Source organism: Stegodyphus dumicola, chromosome 3 (genome assembly GCF_044657685.1).
Source record: "Stegodyphus dumicola isolate Sdum_Otavi_A_Nest chromosome 3, ASM4465768v1".
Lineage (NCBI taxonomy): Eukaryota > Metazoa > Arthropoda > Arachnida > Araneae > Eresidae > Stegodyphus > Stegodyphus dumicola.
This window is the reverse complement of record NC_140770.1, coordinates 211,252,991-211,271,149: the sequence shown is the minus strand read 5'-3', so window position 1 is coordinate 211,271,149 and position 18,159 is coordinate 211,252,991. Positions and strand designations below refer to the sequence as shown.

General features: G+C 33.2%; 1 protein-coding gene across 6 annotated transcripts in view; it reads left to right on the top strand.

Annotated features, from left to right (window-relative positions):
* vri (nuclear factor interleukin-3-regulated vrille) overlaps window positions 1-18,159 on the top strand; it is a 290,281-nt gene that overhangs the window by 255,658 nt on the left and 16,464 nt on the right. The window contains exon 1 of one of the 6 annotated variants that reach the window (XM_035362969.2): window positions 12,055-12,261. The exons of 2 other annotated variants lie outside the window; for them this stretch is intronic. The gene's annotated coding sequence lies outside the window, so the exon portion shown is untranslated. Of the gene's footprint in view, window positions 1-12,054; window positions 12,271-15,356; window positions 15,463-18,159 lie in introns of those variants that run through there. 3 more of the 6 variants (XM_035362970.2, XM_035362971.2, XM_035362966.2) reach the window with 3 other exon arrangements.

The window sequence follows — 18,159 nt, the reverse complement described above, 5'->3', positions numbered from 1 at the left end:
ATTTAACTGTTTTCATACGTAAATTTTACTCTCAGCAGTGGCCAAGTGAAGGAAGTCTCTCAACAAACCAAGAAATGTTTAGTGAAAATCATTCTGCAGCATATTCTAAAGGAAGAATGTGATTTACGAAACAGACCTATTAAATTTTTCTGCTTTCCATATCTTGTGACAAACACTTCAATGAACTGAAAATTAAAATTCATCAAAAAATTTCGTCTTCCACAAGAGGAATCCGTGGAGAACCTTTTTATGAAAAAAATTTCAAATTTTGTTACATATGAAGAGAACAAATATTAATTGTGTTAAACGTTTTCCTTCTTTGGAGTTGAAACTAGTATAAAATTTATTATTATTTTTGACCCTAAGTTTTATCAATCAGCTACCTCAATTTAAAAAAAAATAGAGAAAAGAAAAAGATAAGTAGCATCCCATCTAAATTAAAATAACAGTGGGAAAGAACTTAAATAAAATGATTTTTTATGAGAATTACGTGTTCAAAGAAATGTTTCTGATATAAATGTATTATACAATATATTGTTTATGAGAAAAGATTATATTTAATTTTGTTATTTTTTTGGCATGTTTATTAATTATCCTGTCCATGTATTGTTCTATAATTTAACCAGTTACATATTCATTCGTTAAAATAAAGAGGGAGGAGGGAGGGATATTATATCGGCACACATTTTATATATCAACAAAACTACCGCAATCTAATCCCCTGAACTCTATATTTTACATGGCATTTTCCTTACTATATAGATTTAACTATTTGCCCCAAAGCAAAGTTTGATTCAGACTATCTAATATCCTAAATAGATGTCAGGGCTGAGGCCTGTACTTCTTTTCTTAAACTCTGTTGGGAAGAGAAAAAAAACAGGGTGGAGGGGAGAGCTTCAATATTTTTCCAGCCAAGGAAATTCTGTTGCGGTATTCCACTTTTGTGCCATAAAACGTTTTTATATTTAGTAAGTAATAAGCTCTGACATAAGCTTTTATTTTCTTGAACTCCCTTCACTATTGAATATTCCCTGTTAGTGAGGAACGGGATGCTCAAACTTTCTTTGCATAAGCACATAGTGAAGTATATAGTGAGGAACATACAGTATAAGCATATAAGTGAGGAACATACAGTATAAGCATATAAGTGAGAAACATACAATATAAGCATATAAATGAGGAACATACAGTATGAGCAATGAGGAACATACGGAACATACAGTATAAGCATATAGTGAGGAAGGCGAAACTTTCTCATTACTTTTTATGTTAGTGTTCTGGTGAGCGCAGATAAAAAAATTGTTTAATGTAAAAAGCGTGTTTTGTATTTAAGATATAAAATATACAATATTTTAACTGTATAATCTATTGAAAAAAAGAGCAATGAGAGACAAAATAAAAGTTCATTATTTGCATTACACTAAAGACTAATATGTGACTAAAAATAATCCAGTTGTTCAGATTTTTGGAATATGTGAATGTTACACTTACTCCCAATACTTGGGAGTTCCATTATGTAATTAAAGACATAATTGTTCTCATATTATCGTAATTATTTTTTTAGTATAAGTATTATGGAAAGTCTGTACTTATCGTTTTTAAACGGTTGTTTGGGGACTTATTAATGAATCCTTTTAAAATTTATTTTAAATAGTGCAACATATTCAAACAAGCATCGAGTACGTCATATCATTTTAAGTAATGTACAATAGTGCAACATATTCAAACAAGCATCGAGTACGTCATATCATTTTAAGTAATGTACAAAACATATCTACAGTCGAACACTGAACTCTTAAATTTAGTAATTAATTTACCTATTTATCTGCAATGAATGCACCTGATTAGAACGCTTTTGTTATCTTCAATAAACAGTCTAATTTCCGGATGCTCTTAAATTTGAAGAAGTTTTCAAGGATGAAACCGTTAGTACTTCATAATCAATAGTTTTTGAACGAGAAAAAAAATATAAATTGGGGCAATCAAATGCATGAAATTTAAGTGGAAATGAATTTCTCAGACAGTAAAGTTGAAATTCATTCAAATGTTTAATTTTTCGTACTGTTATGCCTTTTTAAAGCATCATAAGATTTTACGATAATTTCTTTATCATCATAATTTTTTTTTAATTTTTAACTTTCTGTGATTTAGTTTCAGAATTAGAGACTTATTTAATTCAAGGCTAAAATTCTTTCGCGAAGTCAAAAACATTAATCGCAAACTATGCGGATCTGTTCATCAGCGCAAACTTCCAAAAATGTCATAAATTTCCAAACCGATGACGACAGCCATTTCAGAAAGTAAAAGTGGAAAGTTGCCTCCTCGCATAAGACATTAACTCGAAGATAAAAAATTGCTTCAGCTTTCTGAGATGACCCTGGAACTCTTAAAATGAGTAGGAGCGAGTTTGAATCACATCTTATCCGCTGGCGCTAATCGAGATTATATCCTCCTCTTATTCGGTCAAGGGAATTTCGAGAAGTCAAAGATCTCAAGCAAGGCCTGCAGTGATATGTTTGCGCTTTTATGTGCTATTTATTTGCCGCTCCTACTTGTCGTCAGGGTTAATTGTTTTGCATGTCCTTATCAGTTCAGGGCGTACAAGACTAAATTCGTTTCTTAAAAACAGCTAAAACATTAAAGTTCAGAAACTGAGCTCTGTGGAAACTGAGCTTATGGAATAACTCAGAATGGCTTCCATTTTTTGAAGCGTGTATCACGTTTAGTTTCGATAATTAATTTGTTCGGATAATCGATTTTTGTGTTAAAAACAATAGTTATCTGGATTAAAGCATGTATTTTCGATAACAATGTTAACATGTTTCTATAAATGTATTTTCGATATTTCGTTTTATAATATAGCAATTTAATCAACACGTCAATTATTATAAATCGACATTCAGTCAAATACTTCAGCAAAAAGAATTGACAAAAAAAAAAAAAAAAAAAATGTGATACACGAAAAAAGAAAGAGAGAGAAAGGAAGAGAGGAAGGAAGAGAAAAGAAAAAAGATTCAGATTTTTTGACGTCGCACCAGAGGATTTCTGATGGCTCTTTTAATGCTCTCGCTAAGCATCACAGATTATCAATCTGCTCTTTGCTCTTCCCCCTGCTAACACAATGTTTTTGTCTTATTAGATTATTAAGTACCGTTTTCTTCGTTTTTTCTCACTTACACCACATAGAATTCAAGCGCAAAATCAAAAAATATTTTAAAAGCAGCATATATTGAGAATGCCCATTGGAGTGTTAGGGGTTTCCACCTACATTTTTCTTATATTTATTATTTCTTTGAAACCTAGCCCCCTGAAAGAGTTATCACAATGAAGAAAATGTATGTGATGGTTTTAACGAGTCCAGCTAGTACCATTTCCTAAAAATATTTAATATTTCTAATAAGCATCTCGTGATACAATTGCATTTTTGGTTTAAATCAATCAGATCAGAAATTAGGAAAAATATTTTTAAGATCTGCATTTATTGCTTTTCAATCACTTGATTTGCCACTCAGTAACAGAATAATTTAAAGTTCAGCAATTTTACGTTTTACTGAATGGCAACACACTGGTGCATGGAGATAATAAGTATTGTATTTGAGGCAGTGGCAACACATTGCTTTCAAATGGTTGAATTTGTGGATTAAAACTGAAAGATACATATTCCGAATGGCAGTAGTCCCGCGCGGAGATAAAAATATTTTATTTAGAACTTTGTTGCCACTTTTCGCTTTCGAATCACTGAGCTTGTTAAAAAAAACTCGTTAAATTTGCACAAAAAATAAATCAGAAACATTCAAAATTCGGGATTTGAAGTGCACATGTTGGGGTGGAGGACTACGTGTGTGAAAAACTAAGTAGCTCTAGTTAATTGGGAGTCCATCGTTTTTTCACAATGCGAGCAACATGCATACATAAATTATTTATTATTTATTTTTGCTTCCTTGTACGAAGTAAAAAGGAAGGAAGTATTGTAATCGCTAAAAGTTTCAGGCATCATATTTCAACGCAAATATCCATTTTCACCGCTTTCGAATGAAATTAAGCGATGTTTTTGCGTGACAATCTGTACGTAAGGACAGAATAAAGGACTCTATTCCACCAAAAAAAATTGTAAAACTAATTTAAAATGAATTCTGAAGAGAATTTTTCGTGGCGTCTTGTGCGTACGTACGTACGTATGTATCTCGCATAACTCAAAAACGAGTAATCTCAGAACGTTGAAATTTTGTGTATAGGACTGCTATAACATGTAGATGTGCACCTCGTATTTTGGTTGCAATCGGCCGCACCAAAGGTATATAAATATATGTATATATATATCCACTCTGTTAGTCGGCTGAGTGATCTCAGTTTATTTTTTCTTATATGTTTGTAAATTGTGCATTTTTTGCTTTAAAAATGATTGAATTATGCTGCTCTTAATCTTCCGGTTAAGGGTTTTATGTCTTTAGTAAATCTGTGTGCAATATTTCTAGAACTATCAACAATTTAAAAGTTGTTTAAGTGCCGCTAAGCCTAATAATTTTTGCTATACCAGCCATTGCTTGTTTACATTTGAAACAGCAGTGTGGTAGATTTGTTGCCAATCTAGAGAAAGTAAGCTTCGCAATAACAAACATAACACCTTCTTTTATTATTGCGAATTAAATCATGCTTAATCCATTCTGGAATTTATTCGAGGAAATAAGTGTTTAAGATTTACTTCATAATTTCCAATACAGACATTTTGAGTTTTTATGTATTTTTGCCTTGTCGCGAAATGAGAACTGAATTAATTGAATGAGAAATACTGAATTGTCTGTGAAAAACTGTTTCTTTTTGTTGTTGTTGTTTGTTTAATTTCTTTTATACATCGTTATAGTATTTGAATAGAAAATGTGGCAACGATTAGATAATTCTTAAGATGATATAAATTTTGTGCATTCTGAGTTAAAAAATGAATGAAATGTAACGCTGTTAAGTGAGCCTAGGGTCAGAGTGTCACTAAGGTAAACAAATATAGTGAATTTTAAAGAGTGTATTTATTCTATTGTGGTTTATGCGCTATCAACGAAATAGATTTAATTCAATCCAATAAGTTTAAATGAAATGCAAGAAAAAATGCGTATAATTTAATATTCCGTACAAGGAAGTCATGTTGTGGACAAATCAGATTTTTTTATGTATGGCAATAATTTGAAAGATGATTAGGACATAGAAAATAGACGGGCAAAAGTAAGTTTCGGGACTAATAGCACCTCTGGTGTTAAAAGGGTTAAAAAATAGGCAGCTGCTTCTAGCACATTAAATTCAGAAGTTAATGCACTTGCCACTGCCATGATGTTTGAAACAGGTGATAGTTATTAACGTGGATTAGCTTGAAATTGCAAATGTAGTATAAGTTTGAATTACCCGAAGTTAGGTGCCCAATATCCAGTGCAGTTATAAATCGATGTATCCTTTTTGGCTTTGCTTAAACCTAGTAATTAATAAATTGCGGCTAACCAGAAATCTTAAAGATAACATAAACAGTAAAGCAACGAATATTCTGCGACCGTAAAATATACGTAAACTGTTTTCTTACAAATAAATAAGTAAATCAATAAAATAAAGAATAGAAAGATTTAAACACATATCACAACTTCTAAGTTCACGGTAACACTAGTAGCTGCGAATGCGTGCGAAATTATTACAATAGTACATTAATGTACCACAGTTACTTTTATGCTGTTTGTGTTTCTCTTTCCTGAAGTCTGCACGTATTTGCGTGGTAACACTTCAACACATTTAAATTTTTTCTTGTATTATATAATAATAAACTCGAAGATAAAGTAGCGTCTACATGCATTTAATGCATTCAAGATTAGTATGTGTTATAACAACAACTTGCGTGGCTTATTCCCAGGCCTTGCTTTCGCTTCAGCTGTAAATCTAGACTAATAATTGTTATTCCATGCCAAAATATTTTGCATTTAAAGAACTATCTTTGTCTGGTCAATAAAGTCTGGATGGCCTAGTTAGGCAAGATGTCATTTGCATGAAATGGATATAAAGATTCGTTAAAAGACAATACATGTAAATAGACGCAATTTATCTGCCTGTTTCTAATCTACATATGGCAGCAAGTTATGTATTTATGTTGAATGTCATGGATTTAGATTATTTCAATTATGGCAACGCACGGTAAGACTACCTACTAAGCAAAGGTTTTCTTAGAGGATTTTTAAGAGAAACTGGTTTGTATGAAAATCACAGAAACTGCAGTGCAGCTGATCCGTTCACCAGCATTCAAGCCCGAATCAAATTGCCAGTGTTCACCGATTTCACCGTCTTGCTGCTGGTGACTTGGAATATAATATAAAATTACCTATATTTATCTGCAGATTACACTAAGAATTACAATTGGCCATTAAACAGCACAGGTTTGAATTACTCAGCGTATCTTTTATTTTATATTCCAATAAATGTATTAAAATTTTTAAACTGTATAAAATTAGGCTAAACTAAATTTTCATCGAGAAAAATGACCGAAAATTAACAGGAGCGCGTGGGCTTTCGTAATATCAGTGACGTGACCGCGCGAATAGACGCTAAGCAGACGCTCAGTATTCTTTTGGTTTAAACCTAAATGCTTAGATCTTAAACTATATCATCTTACCAATATTTAATGTTTTAAATTATATCGTACAAATATTTAATATTTAAATTATATTGTTAGCATTCAAAAACGAAAAATATTATTTAATATTTTTAATTAAAGTGTCTGCAGTTTCGCTAACGAAAATATTTAAATGAATTTTGCTTTAAATGCTATGTGTTATGAATGGTTAGTTGACGTTTTGGCATTTACACGTTTTTCGGTTCTAAGTTCTTCTTTAAAAGAATCTATAACCAAAATTACAATACTTTTTTAAATCGCGAATTTAGGAAAAGAGAGATGGAATTGTAGAAAATATATGTCATATTTTTTGTTTACTTTCAGTCTGTTTATGCGTTAAACGGTTTGCAAGGGGGCGCTGGTTTTATAGAATTCTATACTGATGTCTAAGGAAACAGGCAAATAGATTCCGTAGAGCAAAACACTTCTGCGTAGCAGAATTCTATGTATATTTTATATCATTTCTAGAATGCATTCCATAGTTTTCTCTTCTTCAAAGCAAATATGCAAATAGGTCCTTCTACTTTCCAAGGTCCGTCTTCTTCAAAGTAAATATACAAATATTCTCTTATCAATGAAGATTTCATTCACGTATCTATGAAATCTATAGTTGCGTATAGTACGATTTAAATGGCGTATCTACGTATATTAGGAAAAGTTTGGATTTTATGTATTTATTCAATATTTGTGCAAATATTTAATGTTGGCAAAAATCTCAAAAATTCCCACAAAATATGCAAAACTAATCGCAGATATTTGCAGTGCGGTAAAATGACTGCTCTATTTCTGCATTACATAAATTTTCGCGCAACTCCAGCGCTTACAGAAATACTCTCTTCGCCTTGTTAATATGGAATACAAACAGTTGCTTAGTAATGATAGTCGCAATAATAATGTCGCTTAGTCATGTGCCACACATCAGGTTAAAATATCTAAAATAGTTTGCACATGTATCCCTTTTGAAGGTAATTGAGTGGTAGAAGAAACAAACCTATATTCCTTGAGAATACACTTCCTGAGAAAAATCTTCCTGTTTTGAGTTACATTATTCTAGTGTACCTATTTTTCATAGGTGAGTGAAAATTTAAATCAGTAAATAACTGTTTTAAATACGTTCAAAATATTTTTTAAAGAAACGTATGTCACGTCTGACGTACTTGCCAGAATATATGTACCGAACTAGCCCAGATGTAAGACAATGAATTTTTTCTTTGACCTTTCTTCCTGAAAGCATTACTTATCTCATGCGGCTAATATTATATTTAAAAACGTATAAGTACAAGTTTTTTTTAATTGTTTAATTACTTCTTTGTGCAAAGTAAAGAGAGAATTTTAATCGGGAAAAATCTCGGGTATCAAAATTCAACGGAAATATCCATTTTGATTATTTTTTGTGTGATGTCCATACGTATGGACAGAATAAAGGACTATTTTTTCCAAAATGGATTGTAAAAGGATTTTAAAATGGATTCAATTTTTTTATGATATCCGTATGTACCTACACATGAATCTATCTCACATAACTCAAAAACGATTAGTCATAGAATGTTGAAATTTTGCATTTGGGGTTGCTACAATATCTAGTTGTGCACCTCCCTTTTTTTGCAGTCGCCAGTACCCAAAGTATATACACTGGTTATCATAAATTAAGGAAAAATCACAAAAATAGCGATAATTTCCTCAAAAATAAGCCAATCCATGAAAAATTTGACTGTGTTGCCAAGTAAGAGTTTTTGAGTAAAACTGCGACGTGCAAATTAGTGGCGCTGCTTTCGGAATATGTCATCATCTTCGAGGAGCATAAAAGTCCATGTTTGAGAGCAAGCCCACATATTTCACTGTGACAGTGACATCGGAAATCTGAGATAGCCAATTCGTAACAATAACCTCCAGGCATATTTGCCTGCAGAACTGCGATGGAGAGCCATTGGGAGACTAGAGGCAGGACAAAGTCAAACAGAAGTGGCCAGATGGCTAAATGGGAGTCCTTCTGTGGTTCATAGACTTTGGAGGCAATTTCAAACCACAGATTCGGCACCTAGGAGATTCAGCCAAGGACGGCCAGCTTCTACGACGAGCGCCGATGACCGATATTTGACATTATGTGCACGCAGGAATAGAACCGCTACTCCGATTCTTTTTAGATCCTCCCTTGCTGCAGCCACCGGAAGGTGCGTGTCAACGTCAACTGTGCGTAGAAAGGCTTCACCAAGGTGGTCTGTATGCGAGGCGACCAGCCATTTGTGTGCCGCTCACGTCACGCCATAGGAGGAACCGTTTTCAGTGGGCACGACAACATGTCCACTGGACGCCTGATCAATGGAGGCCGTTTCTCTTTACGGATGAGTCCACGTTTAGTCTAGAAAGCGATAGTAGGCGTTATTTGATATGGAAAGAACCTAGAACCCGTTATCATCCGTCAAACATCCGTGAAAGTGATGCATACGGAAGAGGTAGTGTCTGTGTTTGGGGTGGCATCTTTTTGTGTGGACGCACAGACCTCCATGTCTTTCCAAGGGGAACCGTGAATGCTCAGATTTATAGATGATCCTTGATGTTTATGTGCGCCCATATGCCGGGCATTAGGTGATGCTTTCCTGTTACAGGACGACAACGCAAGACCACACAGGGCTCGCATCGTAGATGATTATCTTCAACAGGAAACAATTATGCGTATGGAGTGGCCAGCTCGATCCCCGGACTTGAATCCTATCGAGCACGTTTGGGATGCTTTAGGGAGACGTCTAGCTGCTCTCAATCCGCCCCGTCAAACCCTTGTTGCGCTTGCAACTGCTTTGCAAGAGCAATGGCTCTCGCTTCCTTTGGAACTGATAAACCGCATAATTGAAAGCATCACACATCGCTGTATTGCTTCTAGAGGCGATCATATTCCATATTGAAAGTACTTTTCCTATAGCAAACTGACACCATCGATTTGTTCATTTTTTACATGTGCTAATTTATATACTACCATATTTGTCTGGTAATTTCTTTTTATGTTATTTGATACCTTACTATGTGTTGTATATTGTGGGTAAGTTTCATTAAATTCTACATGTAACGTTTTCAGTAATCCTGATTTTTCCTTAATTTATGATAACCAGTGTATATATATATATATACATACATATTCACCACTTTCAGGGGCTTCTGAGTCCTTACCCGGTCTTTATTTTCGTAATTGTTGATCGTAGTGATATACTTCCAGTTCCCAAACTGTTTTAAATGACAAAATTATTCCTCTTTTGCAATGTCAATTAAAAAAAATAATTTTGGACAAACAACGAAATCTAGCTTTTAATGATATTTCCCCATTCCTATATTTATATTTTCGAAAGTTTCATATTCGTTATGAAAAAATAAAATTATAAGAAGTTTGATTCCCGAACGACGAAAACTGACTTAGATATTTTAATTTCAAAAATCTGCAATTTTTTGTATCATTTTCAGATTGCCTTGAAGGATCGATTAATCGGATCAGAATAATTCGTGGAAATAAGTTTAAATGAAGTGCAGTAGAAAATTTGTATAATTTAATAGGCCGTATTAGAAAGTCACGTGGTGTGTTCACATCCGATTTTAAAAAAAAAAAATAGTGTCAGAAACCTGATTTTTTTAGTTCTATTTAGAGATAAAGCTTTTAGACTGCGTAACTATTGTGAACTCACTCGTGAGGATCGCCTCTCTAAGACAAGCATCCTCGAATGTTCCCAGTACTTCTCATTACAATGAAAAACCATCGGAAGTGAATACATCTCTTTAAAACGGACATCTATTTAAGATGACCATCTACACAGATCAAAATCTCGTAGAACCATAGGTGGTCATTTAAGTGAATGTTCTTGAAAATCATTTGCAGTACGTAGGTGGGGCCGTCTTATTAAGCAAATGCATGCTCATTTCTGTAAAATACTATTAAAAGTACACGTTTGTCTAATATCAGTTTCTGTTTTTACATTTTGTCTATGCTTTGCATCTTTCTAACTTAATGTTTGTTTCTTATCATTGCGCATAGTTTGTAATTCTTGCTTTTTCTATCATTTTCGACTATGTGTAGTACACATATTCCTCGAGATTGGGAGAAAAAAGTCTTTCCTTCACTTTCATTCACATAACATAAATAATAAGCATAAAATTAGATATTACATCTAATTTACAAACATCTTAACATATCTGTCATCATCAATGACTTGTATTCGTTATCATGATGTTGCCATAGATGTCCACCATAAAGATATTTTCAAAATTCAGAGGTAAAAAAGTAAAGATAGTCGTACTTGTGTACTGTTTGTTCACTCATACTTGTGTCAACATGTGTGAAACTGCTACGCATAAAATACGCAGCCGAGTGTTCAGGAGTTGCAGAGATTTCTACCATACAGCGTAATTGTTCGCCTGTTTAATTCTGGCAAATAAATTTGTAGCAGCAGTTTATAACAGATGTATCAAGTGGCAGAATCTCAAGACTCGAATGGATTAGGTGACTATAGATCTCCCAGATTCGTATATAATGACTAAACCCAAGATCTTGCTTTGGAATGCCAGAACTTTGGAAAAGTAACTTTCAGCAGCAGTATACCGTATAAGGAAGGAGAGCTGTGTAAACATAAATAAAAAGAATTATTAAATGCTGGACATAAACCTTGTTTGGCACAGACAGATGGTTTTATCGAATGTTTGTAAAGATACGGCCTGATATCGTCTGGACCGCGAAGCCTTCGCCTAAAGCTCCAGGTTTTATGGACCTTCAAATTATATTATAATTCATAATTTTTTTACTCGTAAAAGAAGACATTGGGAGGGGCTGAACGGGTGCTCTGCGTAGGACCCCAGACGTTCTTAATCGGTTTTTGTACAGGAAGAAAATTGGTTTTTGACGTACTATATTGAATCTTAGAGAGAACTTCCTTGGTGTGAACTCACCACCATAATTTGGAATAATAATAAATGTGCAATGAAAAGGCAAGTTACATAGTAAAATACAAAAAATACTGATATACAAAACCCAGCATAAGACACGTGATAGGTAACAGATGAAAGGAAATATACCAGCAACTACCATTTATTAGTAGAAACCAAAAACTAAAGCAACCATCTGAAAATAACAGCAGGAATCATCTTTTAAACGATTAAATACTATTTATTTAATATCCAGAATTACTAAAATTTATATGGCGTGTAGCTAGCTACCACCTGTCGCGAACGATGGAAAATTAAGAAGGAAAATATACCCTTCCGTGCAAAGGAGAAAAAATGTAAAAAATAGAAGATAAAATCGGCGGATTGAAAGAGCGGACAAATTCGCTCACTCCACAAGCCTCGGCCGCGCATGCGCCGCGAGGATTTTGTTTTGTTGCGTAAGGGAACGAGAGGATGATGTTTAACTGATCCGCGATCACAACAACATTTCAGTATCACACGTGGCTATCTCTTGCAGCAGAGTGTGTGATTCGGACTTCCATTGACTTTGCCGGCTATTTTTAGTGATTTGAAGTATTGGACTCGTGTCAATTCATTTGAACAGATGAACTAAATTTGAAACGTTTTGATTAATGTTTTTCTTTTGAATCTCGACATTAATTATATGGTGAACATCAGTGGTGACGAAAATGCAATCATTCATGGTGAGTCAGGTATAAATATTAGTTATCTTTATTAACTGTAAGTAATATTTAATGTGAAGTATTTTTTTATATATAATAGTTGTTCCTGATATATTTTATGCATTTGGTGATAGAGCTTTCTAGAAAGGGAAATTGGAAAGAAATTTGACTTTTTTTCAGGCTTTTTCTAATATTTGTTTCAACATAAAATATGATTTAGTATTAACTAATTTCTTTGGAGAAGGCTGTTACTTTTGAGGGAGTGTTTTTTCCGTAATTTATCTAATGGAAAGAAATAATTTTGGAATGGCGATTTAATCTCATTGTCTTAACTCGTTTAATTTTGATGAATCGAGACTAAAATATTTTTTTATACTTAAGATGACTGCGTTTATAATGAAATGTAATGCTTACTGGATTTTTAAAAAGTCATTAAATAAAATTTTATGGTTATGGTATATTTAAAAAATATTCCAGATGAAAAGCTGATTTCCATGTAAATATGTTTTGCAAATTGAATTAAATTTTTGACTGATTATTTCAGGATTGTTTTGAAGTATATTGGAATTTTCTGGTTTAATTTAAAATTAAATATAAAATAGGCATTTGAATATACAACATCATTTATTTTATTCCGAGGGCAAATCAGAGAAAAACGAAATTGTTTTCGTTTTGTAGTCAACAAAACCCATTGTTCCCCCCCCCCGATGGGTTTTGTTTGATTTATTCATTTATTCTACGACTGCCTATTGGTACTGTGGTAATTTTTTATTTCTCTTAGCGGAACAAAAGAAGGACTTAACTTCCAAAATAGAAATTGCTGAAGTTTCATACTAGGGACTGTGAATATTGATGAAAAGTAACTGAACAAAATTGGTACATTTAAAATAAATGTATATACTAAATTTAAAAGTTAAAATCAATGAAGGGGGAAATAATTCATTAATGAAATATGTGACTAAATATTTTCGCTATATCATGCCTTTCATTCTTTTTTTTTTTTTATGTAAGCGAGTCGTTTTCTTTACCCGAATATTTAGAATAATTTTCTTTTCGTTCATTAAATACTGACCTTAAAGACAGTTGTAGAGTCTAACTACTGAATATATTTACAATCGTTGGTTACATTTTACAAGTTTTCTTCTGTTATACCTTTTTTTTTAACAATTTTCAATTGTTATTTTACTGAATTTTTTAATCTGAAGACATTACTTATATTTACAAAACTGTTGTCTTTTCTATTAAAATAATTTTAAGATGCATTGAGCATCTTTTTTTTGCATCGTGTTCAGTTTAGTTTTGGTTACATTTTTCAGTTATTAGTTTTGGTTAAATTTTTCGGTTATAAAGTGGAGAGTGGATCTACTACTGTATGTTAAAAAGTATGGATTTCCGTTACATATATTTAGGAGTGTTTCGCAGTTTATTTGATTTCGATCGTAATTTTTTTAGTGATATAGGCGATAATACGTGAGGAGATCCCAAAGTCTGTTAAATTTCGCCGATATAATAACGGAATAAAAAGAATAAATTTAACGGTTTTATGAGAGCACCACCATCCGTGGAAGCATTTTTTCTCCAGACATGGGCTGAAATTCATGGAACGTTCACAAGATGCTTTACGTTTTAGTGGTCCCACCACTTTCAGCGGGTTTTCAGTGTCCAACTGAGTTAAGACCTCTAAATGCTGTGAGATTGACCTGAGTTCGATCCTAGGTGAACGGGCTAACTGCATAGCTGGTTTTTGCGGCTTTTCTCATGTGTAACGTAAGTACTGGTGAGTTTCCATTAGAAAGTAATCCACGAAGGCATCCCTTTTCCTAGGCAGGTAGCCTTCGAGTCTTTGCCGTATACAATTGAACCCAAACTTTCATGTTTCATTCAGCCTAGCTTCACGTGTACATCTGGTCTGGCACGGGCTGATTTCTGACTTTAAGGAAAAATCAAGGTCTCTGAGAACTAAGATAAGGTTCAGGATCAAATCAACAGCATGATGAAGACGATTTTCGGGAATTACAGGAACAGTGCATCTCCAGTTTGAAGAATATGTCGACAGCAGTGTTGATTGCGTTAAAAAACCTTGAATGAATTAACTGCGAGAATGAGCTTTCTGAGGTGAACAAAATTATCAGATATTCTATTTACATCTGGAAAACTAAATGCACGTTACGGCTTCTGTCCGCAAAATGTTTAAAAGCTATATGAAATTATTAATAAATTTGGTATCGCTTTGTTATACCATCCGAAAAAAAAACATAAATGACTAAAAAGCAATATCTTGATTACTGATAAATGATAATAATTCCCACTGATATCATGATTCAGTGTCATGCTTCCGCACTCATTCCTGTATTGTAGGAACTAAGCACTTAGATGAGATATCTTATCGAACAATTTTTTTCGACAGTTATTATAACCTTTGTGTGTCTTATTTTCTAGGCGAAGAGAAGATCTTAGAATAATCGAATATGGAAGCGATGCATGTCAGTGTTTTTTTTTTTTTTTATTTTGCTTTGACAATAAAGAGTGAGTGAGTATATAAGGGGAGCAAAACATGATGATAAAAATAATAAATTTTTAATCATATGAAAGTCACTAAATAATAAATGTCTGTAAAACTAGTAAGTTTTGAATTTGTAAGTTTTTAAAAATTAAATTTAAACAGTAGTAAATTTTATTAACAGTTAAAAAAGATAATATAAATAATTTAAAAATGAAAATAAGTAAAGTTTTTTTTTTAAATTCAGAAGTAAATTAAATTAAATTTTCTTCTGGACACTAATTTAATTGCATATTTTCTGTATTTAAAGTACTTCAGATTGAATATCCGAGAACAAATAATAATCTGCATTTTAAACTTCTCTTCCGAATGAGGTCAAGAGAAAGCGTGAATAAACGACCCACTACACACATTTTTTTCAATCAAGTTTGATCTCAAGCCAGCTTCTGACTAATAAACGCGTACCGTTAATAATTTTTCCATTACCCCTTCTCTGTGCACTCGGGTATTTATAAACTAAAAAGCGGGTCTTTGTCTCGGTATTTAAGCTGCGAAATATGGTTACTTGTTTTTCCACGAGGATTTTAACTGCAGAGGGGAACGGAGTTTCTTTGGGTTTCATTGTGAAAATGGATATTTTATCAAGCTTGAGGTATTGGCCGCATGATGTAGTTAGTCTTTTCTTCATTTCCTGCTTTGTTTTTAACCTGATATGTGATTTAGTAAGTTACTTTTTGAGGCACTTTTTTAACTTTAAAATATTGTGTTAAATTTAATCTCAAATGGTAAATGTGCATTTACGCTTACATTGGAATTCTGTTAGTAGAGTCTTCAGCCTTACACATATAATATTTTTCTAAACTGGTATTTTCAAAAACTATTATCATTATGCATATAATATTAAAATCTCGATGCCGCTTACATAGGCAATCGATAAACTGCGTGAGTAAAGCGAGGGCTTTGCATAACATATTAATTCATTCTGTATAAAATGTTAATAAATAATGAGAAATTTATTGTGGTTTAAAGTGGCTGTTTAATGGTAGGCGGACAGCCGAAAAGTACGAAACGAACAAAAATTTGTTCTGCAATTAAGATTCTTTTAAGTTAATTTTTTGTTATACGAGTGCTTAAAAATTATAAGAGCTAGATAACTGTTGAGCACAAACAAATATTTTAACATTTTGTAATGTATATCATAACGATTCTTCCATTTAACGATAATTTTTAATAGTACCTTGACTATCATTCAGTTGAAGAGGTAAGCGATTGCATAATTATAGATTTTTTAATTTGAAAAGTGCTAAAAAGTCAAGAAAGTGAAGAATCTTTAAGCACATTGGAGCGACACTGGATGCAGCGAGTTATAGCAAAGCACGCACTGTTTCCAGGGGGATCTATCTCCTTGTCTGACATAATCCTCTTCCATCCTCTCCTTCTACCCTCTCAACAAACATTGCTTCCGTCGTCGGCACGTGGCTCACCGGGTAAAATATCTACTGATCGGAATCGTGACGTCATGACCATGCTGTCACGGACCTTCGACCCACGCAGCGAACGAAGGTAGCCCCTTGCGCAGGCAAGAAGCAACGACAGTTTTAAAGGGGCGATTGGAGACGCGCAGTAGTTTTCGAATCCAGCCCCGTTTCCCGAGCCTTTTTCGCAAAACGACGGTGCTATATATAATGGTCGTAAAAATTTTCTAAATTTGAAGCTTCCTTTAGAAACTTTTACTTTGCAAATCGAAGAGCTGACTGCAAGCAGACAACACAGGGAGAAAGGTAATAGGGAAGAATTTTCCAATAAATTATCCTCAGTCCATGTATAGCCTCCGGCTCATATTTAACATAGAGGGGGATGCGATAGGGATCTCCTCAAGCAATATGCATTAATTTTGTGTTGTAGGAAGAAGTTCCCTTTCTCTAAGTGAAAAATAAATTTACTGATAAAGTAAGAAAGTATAAATAATTCATTAAAAACAATCAGCATTTTACTTTATATAATGTAATCTTAGTTGAATAAAATATTGTTTAATAGATTTCGGGTCATTTACTATTTTATGTAATTTATGAAATTAAACTGCTTCATTAATTAAGCATTTAATTAATGTTGCTATTTTTAGAATAGAGAACGGAAATTAATATATATATATAGAGAGAGAGAGAGAGAGCCCCTTGCACATAATTCTAATGATGTAAATGGAACTAAAATACCCAATAGTAATTTTACAGCAGTATTAATTATTGAATCAAAATGCATTGAGAACCAAAACTAACTCAGACTGAAATAAGATTTCATTCTGAACGTAATGCACTTGCTTTCTACGCTTTCGCCTAGTTTGACTGCAATCTGTCTGCACCTTCTTTCTGACTGCAAATTTATGTAAAATGTAAACGTTTGGAATATGCATAAAAATGTGCCAGCTTGTCTGTGGTCGCAACATGTTTGCCAAAATAAAAGTTGAATTAAATATACCTCGACTGCCAAATTTCTTGTGGATTTGAGTTTCAACATCTCAAAGTCATCAAAATTCTGGCTAGAAAAATATATATGTAATAGATTCTGTAGTAGAACGCAAGCGGTTGAATCCGTGGGGGGACCACGTAGAATTTTGGCCACGTAGACTGCTGAAACGCCGATCCACAATGAATAAGAAATTTGGCAGTCGAGGTGTATTTAATTCAACTTTTATTTCAGTAAACATGTTGTGGCCACAATCAAGTGGCACATTAGTTGCGCCTATTCCGAAAAGTTTACGTTTTAGATAAATTTTCAGTAAGAAAGAAGGAGCAGATAGACTGCAGTCAAGCTAGGCGAATGTGTAGAAAGCAAATGCGTTATGTTCAGGGTGAAATCTTAATTCAGTGAGAGTTAATCTTGGTTCTCAATGCATTTTGATTGAATAGTTAATATTGCTATAAAATTAATATTGGCTGTTTGAGTTTTAGTTTCATTTACATTATCAGAATTATGTAAGAGTCATATGACATGGATCAGACTCGAAATGACTCAGTGCAAATAGAAGTTACTATTTTAAGAATAGAGAAGAGAAATTAATTTACGCTGCTAATTTTTATATATATATTACATACATACATATACACTTATAAGGTATTTCTCCCACTTCCCTAGCGTGCCTTCGTGGTGTAGTGGTTCTGCACACTGACCCGGTATTTAAGAGTTCCGTGGTTCGATTCCCTGCGAAGGCGGTTGCATATTTTTCATTTTTTCTGCTTCCAATTAACCTAATGACTTTACACACTACATATATATAGATATATGTCAAGTAGTAGGTAGGTAGGTAGGTAGATAAAGAGTTCAAAAGCAATTTACATATATATATTCTTTGCCAGGTATATTTAAAAATTATGAAGAAACGATTATTCCCCAAATGGCTAACTATACTAGACTTAATAGCA